The sequence below is a fragment of the Colias croceus genome, chromosome 7, assembly GCF_905220415.1.
Source record: "Colias croceus chromosome 7, ilColCroc2.1".
Classification (NCBI taxonomy): domain Eukaryota; kingdom Metazoa; phylum Arthropoda; class Insecta; order Lepidoptera; family Pieridae; genus Colias; species Colias croceus.
In genome coordinates, this window is record NC_059543.1 from 9,455,494 (window position 1) to 9,477,722 (window position 22,229).

The 22,229-nt window shown below is 32.6% G+C and overlaps 1 protein-coding gene across 8 annotated transcripts in view; it reads left to right on the forward strand.

Moving 5' to 3' along the window:
* The first annotated feature begins 6,916 nt into the window (after nucleotides 1-6,916).
* LOC123693459 (poly(rC)-binding protein 3) overlaps nucleotides 6,917-22,229 on the forward strand; it is a 132,190-nt gene continuing 116,877 nt past the window's right edge. For 2 of the 8 annotated variants that reach the window (XM_045638573.1, XM_045638575.1), the window contains exon 1: nucleotides 6,917-7,371. The gene's annotated coding sequence lies outside the window, so the exon portion shown is untranslated. The remainder of the gene's footprint in view (nucleotides 7,372-22,229) is intronic. The other 6 variants (XM_045638581.1, XM_045638578.1, XM_045638577.1 and 3 more) reach the window with 5 other exon arrangements.

Genomic DNA, 22,229 nt, shown 5'->3' on the forward strand with positions numbered 1-22,229 from the left:
CATTCGTCTCGGCTTGCTACAGATTATGTTATCGATGATTTCTTGAGGCAACCGCTCCCACTTCTCAAGTAATTCGTTTCAAAGTTCATTCAGATTGTTGGGGGGTGGCATTCTAGATTTAACCCTTCTTTTTAGCAAGTCCCAGACATGCTTTATCGGATTCATATCGGGGGAATTTGCTGGCCACTGCATCACCGGTATACCTACGTGGCTCAGATATACCTGTACTGATTGTGCACTATGAGCAGAAGCATTATCTTGCATTAGAATAAAGTAGTCACCAATAAATGGGGCAAATGGTACAACTCACTAGTACGAAGCATTTTGGAATACGGAACGGTGGTCTGGAGACCTCACTATGCGACACATCACACACATGTTAAGAATAGAGCGAATACAAAAAAGATTTATTTGGCACTTAATTTATTCAAACGGATTATCAAGAAATAAATTGTCATCCTATACTAAGAGACTTGCATTTTTTAAAATGACCTCTTTGGAAGAACGGCAAATTATAATCGATCTCATTTTTAGTTTGAAAGTTTTGACTTATAAAATCGACTGCCCTCAACTTTTGAAAAAATTTAACTTTCGTGTCCCTAGTAGGTATCCCCGAAAGCAAATTGCTCCTCTTGTTCCACCAGTCCGTAGATGTAAGTTCGGAGCCAACTCTCCTATTCCAAGACTGTGCAATATTGTCAATAAATATAGTGATATTATTGATATTAATAATGCATCGCTCCAGTCTGTTCGTGAATTTTTTCTATGTAAGTTAAAAGAATAATCATGTATTTCTAATTATTGAAATTATACAATTATATAATCTTAGCTTTTTTATGTTAAATTTAAAAGTAGCGATACATTGTTTTATTATTTAATGTTAGCAGTAAGATTTTACTGATTGTTATTAGTATACATATATAAGTTAACCCTTTGTTTCACATTATAATTTTTGTTTTTGTTATTTGTAATAAGTATATAAAATTAACGGTTGGTTTGTGAAACTTATATTTTGCATGTTGTAAATACCTGTAATTGTTTGTTACATTTACTAAAACATTTAAGTCTAAGTTAATAGTTAATGCTTCAATGTAATTAAACGTTGGTATTTCTTATGAATAAATAAATAAATGGTACAACATGTTCTTCTTAAATGTCTCTGATGTATCTATCTGCTGTTATGGTCCCTCCTGTGACTATCAATAACTCCGTGCGAGCTCTCAAACATATCCCTCCCCAAACCATTATCGAGCCACCACCATAAGCCACTGTGTGTTCAAAATTAGACTATATTTGGCGTTCTCCTCTGTGTTTCCATATTCGCTGTCTCCCATTGATCTGTTTTAAAAGAACTCTGCACTCATCAGTAAAGAGAACCTGCTGCCATTCGTTCAAATCCAAGACGATGTTCTCGCGTATCGGTTTCTGTTCCGCTAATTGTGCCGGTGTGTGTATTTGATATTATCCTGCAAATCCCACGGGAACGGGAACTATGCGGGTTTTCCTTTGAAAACGCGGGCGAAGCCGCGGGCGGAAATCTAGTAATATAATAATATACTGTGAAAACTACATATAAGCATTTATAAATAAACACACACATAGATACACTTTTCATATTAAACAAACACACGCAAAAATGTGCAATATCGAAACGTAAAAAATAAATAAATCTTTATATTATATCGGGTACTACAAACGTAATAGAAACAGCATGATAAACTAACCTACCCTTTAAAACACACATTATAGCTGTCTCTTGATGGATTGCAAATTTATTTGGCACGTTGCAATTGTCTGTTGTTGATACGATCTATTACAGATAACTGAATATACCAGTTATCTACATCAATTCAGGTGATTAATTTCTATTAATACATTCTATAAATTATGTCCATTTTAATTTAAAAACGTTAAAATATTATAGTATGTAGGTAATCGCGTTGAGGGTAAAATTTCAAATCGTGACCTTGAAATTTTGGTATCGTTGAAGATCTTGCCAAAGAAATTTCACTATTGACTTTTTTTTAAATAGAAATGTAAAAAAAATCCTAAAACGAAATAAGGCTAAGCGCGCACTACGATTTTATGCAGCGTGATTATTTTATCGCAGAAATACAACGTATGAGTTACTATGACAATGCGCGCACATGCGATTAAATAATCGCAGCGATTTTTAAATTGTGATTTGTCACATTTTGCTGCGACTGCTCGCGACGCGATTGTCGCGAAAATGAAATGCAGAATATGAAATTGTATGGTACCGCGCGCACTGCGATAATAAAATCGCACACTCGGGCCCGGCTGGCACTTCACTTGTGTTTCGTCTGTCCAACAGTAAACATCGTAGTGGTATAGGTAGGTACTGTTTGGTAAACATAAAATCAGTAATCTGTCAAAGGTTTGAATTTATTTATTTATTTAACACTTTATTGTACAAGAAACAAAATAAACATAAAGGTTACAATAATAAAAAAAATAAAAAAGCACAAAGGGCAGCCCTTTGGCGGAATTTTCATTCTATAATAGCCAAAGAATTTTTTGGGATACATCCGAAGTTCATTATATTTCTGACTAGCTTTCCACCCGCGGCATCGCCCGCGCAGTCAAAGAAAAACCCGCATAGTTCCCGTTCCCGTGGGATTTCCGGGATAAAACCGATCCTATGTCCTTTCTCGGGTATCAAAATATCTCTATACCAAATTTACAGACAGACAGAGTTACTTTCGCATTTATAATATAAGTATGGATAAAATAAACTTTTGACAATTTTATCTGCTGTAAAAGAATGAGTCCAATAAAGACGAATTTTCTTTTTTTTTTCTTCTTATCCTCTGAAGTAGTAAATAAAGACAAGCAACTTGTACGAAATCCATGATGAAAGTGAGTAAGGATCACTATTAAATTATCGCTGTGCGCGCACCGTACTCTCTGCGATTTTTTACAGCGCGATTTTGAAATCGTGTCGCAAAAATTAAAATCGTGGTGCGCGCTTAGCCTAAAGGATTTAACTTTCAACATGCCCGGAACAATTTAACGACGTAAATATTTTCAGCTCCGAAAAATCATTGAATTCTAGCCCTCGATTCAACTTTTCGCATATTTTTAATTAAAACTAAATCGATGTCGTTATTGATATAAACGAAAATACGGAAAAATATTTCGGTTTTATGTTATTATTATGCTCTACATGAATTTGAATTTACTTATTTTCAATATTATAAAATAGGAATACCGGTATTAGGTATATTATTATAGTATCCCTGCATTTTGTTTATTTCTAATAAATTTTCAAATATGTATTTATTTTCGTTTACTCTGTATGAATAAATTGAGTTAATTATATAAAAAAAAACTATGTAATGCTTTTTAAAATAGTAGAAATTTCGGAGATTCGCAAGAAACACGATTGTGAATAAACCTTAAGAAATAAATCTACGCTTCTCCCGAGTTATATGCACGATAAAGCTATATAACTAAAACTAAATTGTGGACATTGTGTATCCATATTATATTCCCATGTCTACGGATATATTAAAGTCTCAGGTACGACAGGATAGAATCGAGTCCTATTTCTAAACGTCGATACTAAGAAGTTCTATTTGGGCGAAGCCTCCCGGATCCCGTTACGGCATCTTAAGTTGTTTTCTAGAGACCGATTAAGTACTTTTTAATATAATTCTACTACAAAATGTATATATTTAAATCCATACTAATATTATAAATGCGAAAGTAACTCTGTCTGTCTGTCTGTCTGATACTCAATCACACCTAAACTACTGAACCAATTTTCATGAAATTTGGTACGGAGATATTTTGATACCCGAGAAAGGACATAGGCTACTTTTTATCCCGGGAAAATGACGCAATCTCGGAAATCCCACAGGAACGGGAACTATGCGGGTTTTTCTTTGACTGCGCGGGCGAAGCCGCGGGCGGTAACCTAGTCATTATATAAAAAGGCGAAAATTTAAACAATTTACAAATAATAAAAAGCTTTCTAGCGTCGTCTATAAATACGTTGTATATTCAAAGCGAGGTGAGCGAAATGCAGTCTTGCATTAAATCCAAATATATGACAAAAGCTTTGTTCATTTGTTTGTAGAGACGTGGTCATATGAGTAAGAAATATAACTTTGAAGACATTTAGCTAAATAGATGTGATACCAAACGTGTGTTTGTCTATCTAAGTTATTTATTCACTAGATCACGGGATATATTAGACCAACGATAAATCTAGAGTTGTGAGCGTGCTGGAGGATAGTTCTGTTTATCTGTAGATTGCAGTACCTACATTTTTTTGGATTTGGCTGTATTTGAAACATGTTTATGTTATATAGTCTATATATAGACTTGGTTATAACTAACATGAAATTTTTAAATCTTTACAGGAAGAAATAAAATGGAAATAAAAGCAAAAGTATCGTTTAATAACATGTACAGATGGAACCACCTAATGAGGAGAAACTTTCAGGCACAGGTAAACAAACTGACACACATACACATATACAAACATACTAGATATATTTCACAAAAGCCCAAATTCAAACTCACATTTAAAAAGTTGTGGCTTTATTTAAAATTGCATTTAGTCATACTCAGCTATTTCCAAAAGCTGTTTGTACATTTTAAAATAAGCGACTAAAAATGCTACAAATTTTGGACTTTGTATCATTATGGATACATCCTTTAAATATAGAGGAATACAAATGTGATACATATAATTTATATTTGAAATAAACCACTTCAAAACATAAAACAAAGTCTGATAAATCAATTGATAAGTTATAACCTGATTGAAAATTCAGTAACATATTTTTATACTAAGACACAAGGTATACCTACTATAAGACATAAGGTAGATATATTATGTACTAATAGATTAGCTATTAGTACATAATATATCCACCATTTCAGCTAAACTGTTCAATAACTTTTACGTAAACGAGCGATAAACATTTTTACAGCGCTCTACCTTTAATATTATTGGGTTAAGAACAATTGAACTTTCACGTTGATTACGATGTAATCTATTTACCATCAAATCTAAAAATTTATATTTCTATTTGTAAATAAAAGTCCATTGCAATTAATATCAAATTTACTTTCAACATATTCTAAAAACATTTCGTTTCACTAACGAACTATAGAATATTTTCCTAACTTACATGAGAAAAACGTAAAAATCCAACCTTCCGTGTGCAATATTGCATTTGAAACTGGGAACGAACATTATATTTGACCACAGTTTTAAAATGTATTAAAACAGCATGTTCGCGCTCGATTTCGACATCGCTGAGGTATGGAATAAATTAAACCCTTAAAGCTTTGAACACGGTTCGTAGACTGGACTAAATGCTCTTGGTCCTTTAATTACTTTTGAATCCAGATACCTTTGTTGTGATATGTTTTCGTGGTCTTGAATGCAAATATGTTCTCATTTAATATTTATTAAAGTACTACGGTACTATTTGTATATTCTACTTTGAGTACTTGAAGAAGCAAAGGCTATATCACAAACAAACATTTCGTTTAAAGTTAGTGGTGTAAAAAAAGGTTACGAAAATTTTATTTTCAGCTCATCAACTGATATGACTATTACTAGGGATTTTATTGAGGTTAAAAATATCAAGAAATTATCGTTAAAATTATATTATGAACCTGTAAACTTTCTTACCAAAACGAATATCAAATTTCTTTTCATTTTATCAGGACATAAACAGGCATTGAAGTAATATTAAGTACAAAATCAAAATATTATAATAATTATTATAATAATCCTCATGAAAATCCTCAGCAGGCGTACTAAAATCCTTATCTATAAAACTATACTAAGACCTATCTTAATGTACGGCTGCGAGACTTGGACACTGACACAAAAAGAAGAAGACAAGCTCCTAGTTACTGAAAGAAAGATCCTAAGAAAGATATTTGGGCCAGTGTTGACAGAAGAAGGGGTTTGGAGGAGGAGGAAAAACTTAGAACTTCAAGATCTAATGGCCGAGCCAAACATCATTGGTGAGATTAAAGCCCAAAGACTCCGATGGCTCGGCCATGTGGAAAGAATGGGGGAAGATCGAGCAGCGAAACGAGCGTACCTGGGACAGCCATCTGGACGCCGTCCTGTTGGACGTCCCAGGTACCGCTGGAAAGATGAAATCGCCAAGGACCTGCGCACCCTCCAGATTGAAAACTGGCAAGAGATGGCGCAGGATAGAGTCAAATGGAGGCTCTTATTGTCGGAGGCCAAGACTCACTTTGGGTCCCTGCGCCACTCTAGTAAGTAAGTAAGTAAGTAAGTATTATAATAATATTAAGTAAAAAAACGAGAGTTAATTATTATTAACGCCACAAATATTTGGCAATGTTCTCTTTATAACATATTCTAATAATTGGTTGTTTACTTTTCTGCAATTTATAAGACCTAGCTTCTTCGATTGTTACTAAAATATATCAAGACACTTTATTATACCAATGCTTATAAAAATTAAGCAAAAGCAGCATCTTAAAATATATTTTATACATATTTAAATATTAAATAATCCATGAAACCGAGACCTGCGAAGCACTCGCATGTTTGAAAGAAGAAAAATTTGAAACTGCACGCTACAAGATTGTAATGTTGCATAATATGGCGCGTGTTCAGCCAAAGTATTCGTTATGGTATTTGCTACACCTAGCCAACAGGGGCATATGTTCCTCGATGTGACGTCGAACGTCAGGTGTGCATCCCATTGACTGTAAAGCAAAAACATACCTTATTGAAATGAAAATAAGTTTCACTTTATTTTAACGCAAGCCGATTGAAATAGGCCGTTTGTAAACTGAAGCACAGTGAGCCCTCCCTCTCCGAATGAACGCTGCCAACAGTGAAGAGCACTTGAGACTCTGGCGAGAACATCCGAGCGACGATATTTGCTGGTCCGAGGGTTCGCTCGCTGCATCCTTTTTGCTCGTGGAACCGCGCGACGTTAGGCGGGCGGGAGGCACCGGCACAGCGTCACTCACGTCGACTCGGTTCCCTCGGTCGTGTGTCCGAACCTCTCCTGTCCGTGACGTACGATCGCTCCAAGCTTACCGGTACTAACTTGAGCTAACCGCGTCCCCGACGTGGAAATTTCGTTCCCATCCACTTCACTAATTAACAAAAATCCTCCCTGTACCCTCTTACCTTTTTAAAATTTATTTTAAAGTTTCTGGACAGTTCGCTTACTGTTTAATTATAAAAGTTTTATTTTGTGTATTAATATTGGCGACTATTTTGGACATTGTGGAATTATATTAACTAAATACTGTGGGAGTATAAAAGGTATTCCGGATTGTAAAAGTCGTGAAAACTGAAGCCGGCCGGTCTCATTTACATCTGTCAAGTAGGTAAGTATTTGCCTCGTCTGCTTTTTAATATCCGCTCTTCAAGTAGCTCTTTTTAGATGTCTATACTTTTACAGTCAAAGGGAATGCTTAATTGCATTTACATCATTGTAGAAAGTAAGCGTGTTTATTAATAAAATTGCGGAGCTTTCAAATAGTTGCTTGTTTGAATGAGAATTTTTAATTAGAGAATAGGTAATGTATATTAAATATTTTTTTCTGCACACTGACAATTAATTTTACATGATTTTTTAAACATACTATTTATTTTATGAAAAAGGCATAATAAATTCAAACTTTGTAGAGTTACGTATTCGCCTAGCATATTGGTTTGAAACTCAGATAAGTACTCTTGTAAAACACAGTTTTATTCACAGCACTTACAAAAAGTTTGAAACTTCACCATTCGCTACAGACAGATGATACGAGCGGCTTATATGCTTATTTGAATTTACATACACATCTCGAGGTAGCCCAGTTCCGACACCCGTATTCATAGTTACGTACTCAAACATCGTATCAACGCCGCCAAGTTATATTGTCAAGTTTGCCGCTTTATCGGATAGTAATGTATATTATTGCTGTAACTTTTAGTTGTAGATTTATTATATTGAGGTACAGGAAAGTTAAATGTATTACCTACTAGTTATAATTGATAATGATACATTCTATTTTTCTATAAGTATTAAGATTTAAAACATATACCTAATATTTCCATCGATAGAAGTTTAGAAATATTCATAATTGCCAATTATATTGAGTATGATCATTAATCTATTAAATTAAGGTCGTATACAAAGCAAACAAAGAGATAAGAGTTAAAAGAATTATGAGATGACATTAACCGGTGACTGGTTCATTTTGTACGTGGCAAAATAAAGAACAAGGAAAATCTAAAGAAGTAAACACAAATACAATCACTGTTAATCCAAAAATATTTTGGGATCATGTTTAAATTCTATCATAATATAGATTATACCGGTTGTTTGTATGGAAAATTGCACCGTTTACACTCCCAACAACAAAGAGGACAGCGCTGAAGTGTCGATACATACATTAACTGCCGTTCGTCCACTGAACCGCTTCGAATATATTAAGTAGTAGCGCTCTCTCAGAACTCGGCTCAGAACACGTTGTACCAAACTGACAGCAATAGAAAACACATAATTTGCAGCGCGTAAGGAGGACTGCACTATAAATATGTCTTGACATTTTAATGATGTGCGTTTAGATTCATGCAATTATTTTGTTTGAGAATATCGTATAAGTTTTTGTTTACTGCGAACTGTATTAAAATAATGATACTCCTCAAAAAAGGTAATCCTTATTTCTATTTACTTTTATTTAAATAATGAAATAGTGGTATACTTACTAAAAGTATATGTACTTTTATTGCAATAAAGAAATTCACTGAGATATCATATTTATTGAAAAAATATCCGAACTTATTCGGTCGAACCCATTTATAAGATTAGTAAGATATAAATAGCATTATCGGGGCAGAATCGAATTATAATTGGAAACTTTACAGTTGATTAAATTGGTTACAATGTTAGGAAATTCATTTGTAATCGACCAAAGCTATACTTTTTAGGTATCTTAAGTATTATTTTCCTCGGTAGCAATTGTATTTCTATTTTCAGTTTAATATAGTGGAGAAGAAAAAGAAATGTAATTGATATTTTTTATTCTTGATAATGCTAAGAGACAAGTATCGAGAGTATAGTAGAGACATTGATATCGGAAACGCCGGGTTCTGGAGAAAATGTAGATGCATAAGATAACACCTTAACAATTTAAAAGTCAAACGAACGTCTTAACAATCAAATAAAAACTTTTCAATATGGTGAGAAAATTCATTTTATTGTTATATATCATCTACTCTTTTTACTAGTAATCTGCTAATATCAATTGATTGTAAAATTTCATTAAAAAATAATTTTACATGTTTTATTAATAATATTTGGCTATGATTCGGAACTTAAATTACTTTGTAATCAATTTGTTGAAAATGGAACTTTATCTATTACAAAATTTTGATTGAGGACATTTTCGTGTAACGTTTTCAAATTACAAAACCGCTTATTGAAAAGCAATTTTCTTAATGTGGACTTCGGTTTATAAAACTTTTCAATGCGGTTTTACTCTCTTTACCGTATTCAAATTTAATTACACACCGTTAAAGAGAGTTTTATTAAAAACCAATACCTTCGAGAAATTAGGTTGAGTAGGTACATAAATCGTTGCCGTGCAATTATGTAAACAAATAAATTTTAATCCTATTTACAAACATTTGATGAATAACAAAAAATATAACTTAACCGCAGTTTCTCCAATTATAATAATATAATACTCAGTAATAATTCCATCGGTAATATAATTCAATCATTAATATTAAAACTCATAAATTTTGCATCTAAAGTGTGAACGAGTTTTCGAAAGTGATATAAGAAAATGGAATGACTTAGATACCCATTAGTGAATTATTAAGTTTCTTTTGCTAACAACATCAATCATTCGTAAACTGTGCAGAGAACTCTGCAAATTGCACCCTTTAACTTTGTTTTTAAGGATCAAATTTAATTGTTGTCAATTATTTGCGAGCTTTGTAAAAGAATATGTTGTAAACTAGGATAGTTTTTCTGGAAAACAAAAAATGAATGTTGTTTCATAAGTTCTGTTAGTATGTTGAAATATGTAATCTAAATTCATGTATTATAAAAAAAGGTTTTTAAAAAGCTCTAAAGCCCTTTTCGTAAACGAGTTTCTAAAAAGCTAAATAACCTTGTAACTCAGAGTAGAATCCTTTGTTAAATCGAGCTAAAACTCAATCATAACATATTTGTTTATTTAAGTACCTACATCAACCGCCAGATGAGTACGAGATGAATATTGCATATTAAATTGAAAAGGGTTACATTACACTCTGCCCTTTTTCACAAGCCCGGCCAAAGCGACTGGCCATCCCTTCACAGATTACGTAAGTAAAGTTGTCAACTTATCTCAGTTGAAAACAGAACAAATGCGTATAAACTTTCTCCTTTAGAGTCTCCCCGAGTTAAATTATATACGCTCGGGGGTGCAAAAATTGAGATGTATACCACTATAGGGACTTAGCGAATTATTGTCGTCGACCTAGATGTTCCGGCCGTTGCAAATATTATTGCCGCACCATTCATATTTCATATAGCACTGTGAATAGAATTGTGTTTTATTGAATATCGGTCGTAATATTGATATAGGGTGAAAGTTTGCTTGAGCACCTTTGTATGCGCAATATATGGGCGGATTTAAACCACGTATCTTGATTTTGTTTAAGGATAGTGATAACAAGTTTGGATATCATTAACGTCTTACTGATTTTGTGTTTGATGAGCTTCACACCTTCTGTTATACTAACACATTCCTTAATTATTCTATACTCTCAGTAAAATATTACGAAACATAACCATATTATTATTACGTACACAATTGTGGTTTGAGAATAATGAACGTATTCAATATTATACATAATTTGTGATATGAAAATGTAGACACAGAGCTAATCCTTACCACACCTACTTCGTGTATAACTTTCGTATTTTAACAATATGCAATAGACATTCCAATGATTATCTATACAATTATAGGCACCTTTTTAAGACTTTAAGAAAAAGTAGTGCTAATGGAAGATCTATTCATAACTGTAGATAACCTCTAATGTCTCGCACAACTAGTATAGCTAGTTCAGTGAAACCCACTACTGTGAATTGAAAGCCGCAACGCAACTCTATACCACTTTTTCTCTATTGTACCGACAGCATAAACATTGATTTACTTTTAGTAAAATATGAGTATGTTCCTTTTAAATTTCGATACAATAATTACATTTTAATACGATTAATTTATTGAAAATAAAATGAGCTGACAAAGAGATCTTTATTATGCATTAATCGAATTTAATATCTACTTTAAAAGTAATATATAGCAAATAGTATATTTTTATTGTCTATGATAATAATATAACGTAGATGCATGTCGCATAAAAATGCTTAAATGCAATTTAATCTAAAAAAAGGTTGTTTAACTTACAAGATCAACCAAAGAAAACCAAAAAATTTAACTAACAAAGTTTACAGTTGAAATAAAATCAGTAGGTAAACAGTTTGACTTACCTCTTCGCAGCCTCCAAGCTAATACCGGTGTATTGCTACTTAATTAGACCAACGAGTACTTTCGAAAAATACTAGTCTATAAACTCTTGAGTTTTCATCACATTTAAGTTCGACGTGAGTTGTAAAAAGAAATTTTACGGCTTTCACATCATAAAGTTTCGAATGCGATGAATTTTATATTGATCAGTCGGTCGGTTTTATCTTATGAAAGAGCAAGGGTCGTCTGAACTGCATTAGGTCACGGAAGGAATTTTTGTAGAGCCTCATTATCAGCACATTGACTTCACATCTGATTACCATCGATTTACATACGTATGTCACAAGAAACTTGATTTAACTATAATCTTGACTATTGAGAGAAAAACTAAGTTATCATAGATTATTTTAATACATGCCCATTTTGAACAGGAAAATTGCATGTAAGGAAAGAGAAAGAAATATCATTTTTAAATAATAATATGTACCAACTCCTCTTGTTTTCATAGAGCAATTCAACTCATTCACCAAAATCATCTCAAATCTCAGTAATGCAATAAAATTATTTTATATAGATTTTAAAAGGCACAACGTAACATATAAGTAGTTATATAGATGCTCAACGATGTGACAAGTAGGATGGCATGCGGTAATTCCTTACGGAATGTGTCGGGAATGCTAATATCAGAATGCAAGTAATTAGAAAATTTCATACTAATTTAATAGACGCTGCTGGCATACTATAAACAATTAAACGATATTATTCGTTCGTGGTTCGTATTTCTGCATTCACCTGAAACTGTTATGCAGTTATAATACTGCTATTTAATATTCAAATTAGTTATGGCTAATTAGAAAATTGTAAAAATGTTGTTCAGTTTTGTTGCAAAGAGAATATCACGTTCCTATTAATTAAAAAATGTTGATCACTAAATAAATTTTTATCACATCACTAAATCTCCTACTTATCAACAAAAAGTAGTCTGCTTTTTACAGCGCTGTATAATTCGATTCCTTGTAACAGTACTTGTAAACTGTTAAATGCAATTATTAGATAAAAAGTAAAGTTGTTCTGGTGTGTAACGGTAAGGGCAGGTTACACTAGATGTGCGACAGTGTCAACAACCTAATGCCTACAATTGCAGTGGACAGGTTCTTTTAAATTTACGGCAGAGTGCTTTTAGAACCAATAAAAGTAGCAACATATATTGTATTGTTGACATGTTGGATTTATATTTCTGCGGTATTGTTGCTTATTGGCATTATTTAGAAAAAGCTGTAACCAGCAGTTATTAATAAAAGCTTTAAACCATTGTCTAGATATATTTGTTATTTTTTATTCCCTTTTCGGTCCTGTTTAATTCTGTGCCCTTCATTTTTCTGTGAAAATATCTTAATAAATTCACATGAAAGCATCTCTATAATACAGATCAAATACGGATCCTGCTTGAATCAAAATTTGCAAACAATTCGTATTTCATCGACCACGGGATATATTCGTTTGTTCAATTCACAAACTTTTATGCAGTGCGCCCCACGTATAATATTGAATGTTACACTTGCATAGAGCGAACCAAATACAGCCAATAGAATAAAAGATCTGAGTAGAACTGTATTGAAACATATTTCGTGATAAAAAAGGGGATTGAAAATAACCATGTTTCCGCATGGACAAGGCGAATATTGCATTTTCACTCGGTTGATGTGTCGACTGCATGCTAAATAACTAAGCGAGCTTCGGGCGAATGTAGTGTATTGATTTGAGATATTTTCACTGATGGTAGACCGTAGACTGTTTATTGGGATTCAGGTCACTGGCCATTTGTCTAGTGCGGAGGCGAAGTAGCGAGCATTTGCGTTAAGGAGAATTTGTTAGGCTTTCCATTAATTTACCACAATATTATGTTAGTCAACATTTTTATTGTTTTTTTTTTTTTAGATAGAAGAGGTTTTATCACGGCACAGTCATGATAAACCATATGGCTCCGCGCAGACAGAGAGCGTTCTGCGCGCCCGCTGCGCTGGAACGCAGAACGCTGTATGTCTGCGCGGAGCCTAAAATAAGCAACTAAATTGGATTTTACAAAAAAAAGCTCAGGCAATTGTTTATGGTAAAAGTGAAGTAATAATCTTATCTAACATGAAATTAATTTTAATAAGTACGTACCTACGCTTTTTCCCGTCGAAAATACGGTTGGTCTTTAAAAAAATAGTATAACAATTATTACATATTCTACTTTCCCTGTTTATTTGGAATATATAAAAAAAAAATATTACCAATTCATTTATTATTTGTATTGTTTGTTACGAACAAATTTCGGTTATTTACTTAAAGCTTTTTCAGCAGTTTGTCGTCAAGCGGACAACGGAGCGAATATTTTCGTCAGCTGTCAATCCTACACGACTAGCGCCCTTTTATAAAAGCCCCTCCTTCCTGCTGAAAACAAATATAAAATACAAAATCACCGATACATGTTATTTTTATGGAAAGCATAATGGTAAATACGTTTCTGTACATCAAATTTGGAATTGATTTCCAAAAAATAAAACCACGGCGCATCAAAACAAACATTTCACTGAAACTGTTGTATGTTTTGTGATATTTTGTGTTATAATTCCAACTCAATGTTTCACAGAACACGTGGCAAAACAATTTTAGTAACCTTAACATGATACATACAAAATGTCAGCATAATAAATATAGCGAGAGATCCGCATCACTGCTGTCTGGGAGAGGAGCCAAGATATTGGCACTACCGCGTTGCCTTTCTATACATATTATACGTATTCGCTTAAATGCTTACATATTTCAGTTGTTAAACGAGGAATTAAATGAACGAAATGCATGTAGCAATTATTTCGGTGTTGGAGAGGTGTCCAAATATTATCAGTTTGAACAACTTTATTAGCGCATTGGGAGACATTTGGACACTACTTAATGACTCAACTAGAAGAAGAAATAAATGTGAGACAATGTCGTAACAATATGCTATCTCAGTTCAAATGAATTGAGATTTTAAGGTATAAGATGCCCCGATTTCTAAATAAAATTCCAGATAAATAAAAATTCCAGATGAAATGAATATTCCAGAGTGAATCGCCAGTACCATTGGATGCAGACAATCGCTACTAATTTAAGGAGAGTTGTGAACGTTTATTTCTATTAGGCGTTATTAATGTAAAATTTAATCATTTTATATTATACATGTACCTTTATTGAACCCTTCATTCTCAATATTGAGCCGAATTCATTCAAAACGGGATCACCATTACCTGTATCTTCCATTAATACTGCTATAAAAAAAGTTCTCAATTGCTTCGAATTCAAATTCTGTAATGGATTGGATCGGAAAATACAGCTCCAATCGACGGTAAACAAAATATTACGTTTTATCTTAGCTAAACATTCTGTTTATTCTGAGTAGCTATTGTTTGCGATTCATCTTTATTACCTACTTTAAGTGACTCGAGTTTCTTATGAAATTGCAAATTTATCATTTGTTTTTCTAATAATTTGTTATTCTGTAATATTGACATGATTTTAAAAGAGCAACTTTCGAGTTTCTTGCCGGTTCTTCCCCATAGATGCTGCTTTCAGAAAGTGCTTGTAAAAGAAGTCAAATGGAACAAATAAATGTTTGAGTTTGAGTTTGAATATCTTTTTAAGGGCATTTTCAAGAGACAGTTTTACATTTTAATATGGCAAATCTTATTGGGTAGTTGCGAACAATTTACTTTTATTTATCTTCATTAGGTACTGTTAAAATGTTATTTTTGTTCAACATAGATACTCTAAAACGACATAACTGATTGTGAATTGTTTTCTAAATTAATTCAGATTCCAGTTATCAATACAATAACTCTTCGAATAAGAATATTAATCTTCGCATCACAAGAAATTACTCTCCAAGCTTCATAATTTATTGACTCTTTATTAGCAGTTGATAAGATTATACGAGGATATATTTTTATCTATCCTATCAATTAATCACACAGCACACTACCTAATAATTAATATAATAGTTTGGATGTGAACTAGTATAAAGTTTTGTATGTTTACCTATGCAAATCTGCTTAATCTAATTGGTTCAAAATGTTAATGAAAAATATGTAGTTTTCCGGGTCCCATTAATTCTAATACTGATTGACTCACAACGTTAATTTAAAACCGTTAATTATAGGAGGTAAAAAGTTTCGAACTGATTTATAAGGACCTAGCGGATGCATAAATAAGCCTTAATTACTAAGCAATGCACTTGCGGAATGTGATGCTATGTCCATAAAACCTAATGATATTTGCCATAGAAAATACATGGGTTTAGTTCCAATATGATGTGTTGTCATTTTTGATGAATATAACGATAATTAAAAATTTAGTACCAAAATTATTTAGGTACATTTCAAACTGACTACGTTTCAAATCACTAACACATTATAATTCAAATATGTATTTTATTACATACAGTAGGTGAAAGTAGAAAGTTATATCCCTCTAATTGCTTAAAAGCCTTTTACAAACAAATAAACACAACAGGTAAATAATATGTATCCACTTATTAGTATCGCAAAATAAAAGACTCCGATTAAATTATTGGAGCACGTTCAAACGATTCCGGCTGTTTGCTAAAAGACGAGTTCCCTAAGTACGTGAGCGATTTACTTACTCACGACTTTTCTCGCCCGGCTTTGCCTGTCCTCCGATGTTTGTAAACAAGCACTCAGCGCCCGTAAGCGTAAACTGTTTCCGTACTAATTTCCCAGAGATGCATTAAAAGCTCTCTAGCTCCGAGCAAAGTTCGGACGTTAAATTCCAACGGCAAAATTGTTTTCTTTTGTTAACGCTATAATTACAATACTATCGAAAGTACGTTAAAAGTCGGGCTATTAATTTTTTATGAATGTTTTATGCGAGAAATTTCCTTTTGCCATGTTTTAATTTTTTATCGCGGAAAGCCAATAATAGGTTAATTAAATGGTGTTAAGCGATCCTTCTGTATTACGGATAGTCTTAAATTATAAAAAATTTTACGTATTTTTGTACTTTGTGAATTTTGTTTCACGGCCAATACCGTAGTACGGAATTTAATTAAATGAAGGGACGACACCGCGCAAGCAAAATAGAGTCTATAAAATTGTGTGGTATATAACATAGTTTAAATGAAATACTATTTTTACGTTAATTTTGTGACGTTAACAACGTTTTATATCAGTGAATATTATGATGAATATTTAGCAGCATCAAATTTCTAGTGTAATGTTACAATGGTCGCATAGATCAAGAGTATTAAACGGTTAATGAAAACATTGATTCATTATGCTTAGTCCAGTGGCGAACAAAGCCTCCTTCTATTTACTTCCTGGGCGATTACATGCCTTTGTCGAACACTGCCGTTGTATAGCTGATAACAGTCTGACAGCGATTGTGTAAGCCGCACCGTCACGTCACGTGAAAGCCTAAAAGTTAACACAAAATAATATATTATATTATCTACGATACATATAGCTATATATTAAGCTTCTTCCCAACTTATTATAGTAGCATAGCATTGCATGTTGCATGTTGTGCATTTTATTTTAAACGTAGGTATATTATTTGAAAAATGTTGCTCTACACTATACAATATGTTTTCTCGGTGAATTCAATCGTATCAATTCTCAAACAAATTCAAACTATCAATCCCACATGGACGTACAAAACAAAAGTGTCAAATAGCCCGAATAAAAATATAACTTGTACTACAATGAAACAAAAAAAAATGATAAAATTTTGCGATAAGGAATAAATCTATTCATCTCCCATTTCATTAACCAGCTTGTGTATTATTGAGAGGTATTTTCAATATATTCAATAAGAAGTATATTATAGCGAAGAACTAATAAGAAACTCATATTTATTCTTTCAAAAGTCTTACCGTTATGAGCTCTTTAGAAAGAAAAATTGTCAGATAAAATATGAAAATAATCCTCTGATAATAAATATAAACTTTTCATAAAGCGTATCCTATTTACCGTTCACTAAAAGCGGTCGCATAAAAGTTATATAATATATTTAAAATTATGTAGTACGCTTCAATTTTTAATCTTTAAATTCCGCATTTTTATGCCAAGAAGACGCCGTTAAAGTGCAGATAAAGCCGGGATTGAGTTTCATTGAGTTTTCAGCGTGTCTATAGATGCAAGAGGAATTTTGAGGCGTCTCAATATCACGCGAAGTGAACAAGACAACGTCGCCTCGCCCTCGTGGCTTCATTGCGACTCCAGTGAATTTCATTGTTATGTAATAGCGATAGTTCCTTGAATAAATATTGAAATAAGCTGAACGGCGAGACGCTTACTTACTATTTAACGGTATTTCAGCGCTGCCACAATGGGAGCAAAATTTGCTTATAGGTTCGTTTTGTGCATTGTTGATTTTTGGATATTGATTGAGTCATTGAAATAATTGTTTGGGGAAACGTTTATATCGGAAGAAATAAAATAACTTATTGCATAGAGTTTGATGTGAATATATTTCTTTGAGAATTTTCGATAAAATAATATACTTAAGCATACTCATCTTTTTTGTGTTAGTAAATTTGTGATTTCGTTAGGTTCCTTAAATTGATGATATTATGCAACTACCATAACAACCATTTAATATTTTTTATTGCTTTTCATAGAAATATTAGATGCACTATCGAATATGAGTGTTCTATAAAAATTTTCTATGAAAAATGTGTATGGTAGAGACTATGAAAAATGTATAAAAAACGACCGTCACGACTGCAGATAATGGTGTAAAGCTTCAATCAAACTGAGTGCAAATGGAAAACTACTCCAGGTCAAAACGTTGTATGTACATTAGTATGCACGTCTACCGTACCATAGATACCATTAAATATTCAATTAGTTGTGTGATGTATTTATGTCACAGATAACATAGAATTCCACATTTGATGAGTATTCTACTGCCTTATACTACCTCCTTACTGTAATGGTTAATGCGTGAGCGTATAACCAAGGGGTCCTGAGTTCGATTACCGGTGGACACGAACAAAAATATCTGGCTGGCAGGATACAGAAGGCTGATCACCTACTTGTTCCTAAAGAAAATCGATCAGGGAACTGATGTATGCAATGCATCTGCCCCATTACACAGAACTTATTACACAGAATAAAGATTTTTACAAGTAAACATAGACATACTTATACGTTATACATACAATTTACATTTTATTTTGGACGAATGTCTTACGAATATGTTGAGACAGTAATATTTTAAAGTATTACACTCGACTGTACGAATGTCTTTGTTCGCATATTCCGTCAAAGCATGCAGCAGGTCAACTTCCATTTTAAATAATAAAGAAGAACATAAAAATAATGAGATAATGTTTTAATAATGTCTTGAATAGAACTACGGCAACGTGGAATTTTTCATTAAAAATAAAATCATATTAACTCTTTTAATTAATGCTCATCTCTATTAGTAATAAAAATTAATTCATTATTTTTAATTGACTTATATTGGAACTAGATTGTAGTACCTATGATAAGATATGTTTCTCAAAATAATTATATAAATCGTAATAAGTAAACAATATTCATGTCAATACCATCCCACCAAAAACATTTTCATGTAAAATGTTGCCAAGACGAGCCCATATGACTCGCACTGTCAAAAAGTTATCAGATCTCATGTAGAGCCAAGCTTCTAACACTACACGCCCTAACTCTACAAGGCCTAACTTCACAAACTCTACACCTTAGTCAAAATATGTGGCTTGGCCATTTCGCTACATTCACATCGGCGTAAGGTGAAAAATTAATTAATTCACTGTTCATTACTTTTGTGTTATACAATAGTTCTTGTAGTAACGAACGGCCAAGCCACATATTTTGACTAAGGTGTAGAGTTTGTGAAGTTAGGCCTTGTAGAGTTAGGGCGTGTAGTGTTAGAAGCTTGGCTCTACATGAGATCTGATAACTTTTTGACAGTGCGAGTCATATGGGCTCGTCTTGGCAACATTTTACATGAAAATGTTTTTGGTGGGATTTCATTTCTTTTTGTAAGTTGTTTGTAACAAAATTTTATAAGTCGATTAAATTTTTAATTTTTTTTTAACAAGGAGTACCAATGCATATATATATCTAGGGGAACCTAGTTTTAGATAATTAGATTAGACCTCTAGCGTCATCAAAATTTAATATAAAATTACAGGTCTCATACAAACTCCCATCCCCTAGTTTAAGGGGTTGGGGGATGAAAGTTACAAGTTTTATAATTTTTTTGTTGTTTGTGTGCTAATACTAGCTTACATACAAAATTTCAGCTTTCTAGGACATTAGGAAATACCTTAAGAATTTTGATGATCATCAGTGAGTCAGTGACGAAATTAGCGTTTTTTAGATATAAATAAAATCTGAAGTATAAAAGCTAATGTAATTAAAACTTAATATTTTCAATAAGTCCGCTATTGGCAATATATCCCGAAAATTTTGTTGTGAGGGTTCAAAAAAACATCGAAGCGCTTCGAGAAAAGGTAGGTAGTGCCCGTGCGCTTCGCTTGTTCGCTTGGCTCGTCTTGGCGGGGGCACTACCGTGCCCCCAGATTGAGACAAAACTATTTGATTTATACCTTTTATTAATAAAAAATAAGGCAGTCTCATAATAAAAAATAAGCATTAAGTATATAGTCTTTTAGAGAACAAAAAATATTTCAGTAAGGTCTTATGCTTTCACATAGCATAAAGTAAGTATGGTCTTACCTCAAAGCTGCAATACCTCTTTAGACATTCATTACTAGGTAAAATGTAACTCCACGTCGAAACTTTAACAAACACGAAACACAATTTATATGAGCTACTTACATTTTTCAACAATACACTGTCCATTAGAACAACCAGCAATAAAACAGTCTAAATTTTTCGTACGTTATAATTTTTATAAACGAGTGTTTTAAAACAAAAGAGTGTTAAAATAACGGAAAATTCTCTCTTCATTTTTAGCTGCAATGGCGCTTAATGTAATAATATGATATGGGGAGTAATTTAAAAATTTTCTCTTCAAAATTTTTGCTTAAGTATTTAAAAAATTCTGTCAAAACATTTGAGGTATTTATTTTAAACTAATTGATCCACCGAATTTATTATTTATGAATTTATCAGACTACTCTGCTCCAATTATTCAGAGCGAAGAGAAATCGAGCAATAAGATTATAATCGTATTATTCTTCAGATAATCCGATTTCTCACACGCAAATAGAGATTATATAATCATCTGTGAGTAATATGATAATTTCAATGAACACCAGAAAATGAAAAAAATACAAACATCGTGTCACGTCTCGCGCGTTGTCGAGTAATTTTTACATTCATTCAAAATGATTTTCGTCGCTTGTGTGGAAAATTAAGCTTTAATGGATTCTCTTATTGAAATTAAGTGCTTTTTAACGGATTTACAGCTCACGAGAGTATTTGTACTATATAGCTAATGGTGAATAAGTGGTTGTTGTAGTGACCTTGTCTATCCTATTTGTTTATTACTAAATTTCTATAGTAGGCACCTACCTTCGAAACTTATTAGAGGTAAAGGACGTCGTTACCAATTTAATAAAGGTTAAAACTGGCTAAAATATACATTATTGATAGCGTCTAAGGTGGTCTAAGCAAAGATTATTTATCATCATAGTGTAATTCAAATTTAATAAAAATACAATAATCCCTAATAATAACAATTCTTTTCTATAAAACGGATTTAATTTAAAATGCCGTTCACGGGTCTCTTGATTTCAACTGTATCGATTACACCTTTTTGTCTTGAGCTTCTTAAGTTTATCTTATTGGCAATCGTATCCTGTTCTTTTGTTCGAAGAATCAGGTAATTCGAATAAATATTTGAAACACAGATGTAAAGTTATTATGGTATTTATGATAAAATATAGCTTAGTGCTTGCGCAATACGCTAATGAAAAAATTGTTTTGATTCACCTCACACATATTGTGTATATACACAAAACAAGCTAAACCTTGATATACCCATATTATTTTTGCCTTACAGTCATAATGGCCTCTTCCGTTTTTACAAACAATTTATTTGCTTTTTATTTTTGTCATCCGCGACTCTAACGAAACCTTCAGAAACCTGAAAGGAGACGAAGCAAAAAGTGAAAAAGAAGTTAAAAACGCTACACAAAACTATCAAGCAACATACTCCTAGATGCAGAAGGTACTACACTCACACTGTATGCAACTATTCACACCTTCGTAGAAAATATAGAATGGCTGCGATAACGGTCTGATGCACTCATGAGATGACAGGACGTTTTAGCATGTAAGAAGGTAAGAAGTAATCGGGCGTTGTTTGAATAAATTCATAAATAGATGCTGTATACTGCAAAAAGTGTTATTTTTATTTAGAGTTATTTATTGAGAGACATTAATAGCTTATGAAATTTCAGTAAATTAATAAATAAGGAACGAGAATAATGTGAGAATTAGTGATTATGACCTCAGTAACAAGTTTCATGTAGTCTGGTTTTAGTCCTAGTACGAAAGACAGGTAGGTACTACTTAGTTTTATTTACGTGGTTCTCTATTTTGTCTTGTTTATAGCAGCCTTGGGTAGTTACTGTCAACGGAGATGCTAAATAAAAATGCTGAAGTTTGCAATTTTATGGGTACGTTTTATTTTACAGAATAACTATTTATTCAGGTATGTTTATTATTAATGTATAGTAATGCTTTGCAGAA